The sequence below is a fragment of the Egretta garzetta genome, unplaced genomic scaffold (assembly GCF_000687185.1).
Source record: "Egretta garzetta isolate BGI_Z169 unplaced genomic scaffold, ASM68718v1 scaffold368, whole genome shotgun sequence".
Taxonomy (NCBI): Eukaryota; Metazoa; Chordata; class Aves; order Pelecaniformes; family Ardeidae; genus Egretta; species Egretta garzetta.
This window is the reverse complement of record NW_009260684.1, coordinates 333995-334547: the sequence shown is the minus strand read 5'-3', so window position 1 is coordinate 334547 and position 553 is coordinate 333995.

The window sequence follows — 553 nt, the reverse complement described above, 5'->3', positions numbered from 1 at the left end:
CGGTCCATACGGTACCTGCCGTCCATACGGTACCTGCGGTCCATACGGTACATGCGTGCGCCCTGTAGACGTGGGGGTGACACACGGGGACAGAGGGCACACGCGTGTGCATGCACAGGGGCATGCAGCACACACATACATACGCCTACATGCATGCACAGGGACATACAGCTCACATACATACATGTACACATAGGCACAGGGTTACTCAGCTCACATACATACATGTATATGCATGCACAGGGGCATATGGCACACATACGTACACATACACATGTGCATAGGGACATACAGCACACACAGGGTCATACAGCTCACATACATACACGTACATGCATGCACAGGGACATACAGCTCACACATACACACATGCATGCACAGGGACATATGGCCCACATACATACACACACACACAGAGGGACATATGGCACACGTACGTACACATACAGCACGCACAGGTACTCACGGCCCCCTTGGGTACAGACACCATTGGGGGCACGCTCTGTGGGCGCAGGGCCCCTGCCTGCCCTCCTGCTTTTGGGGGAAGCCCTGG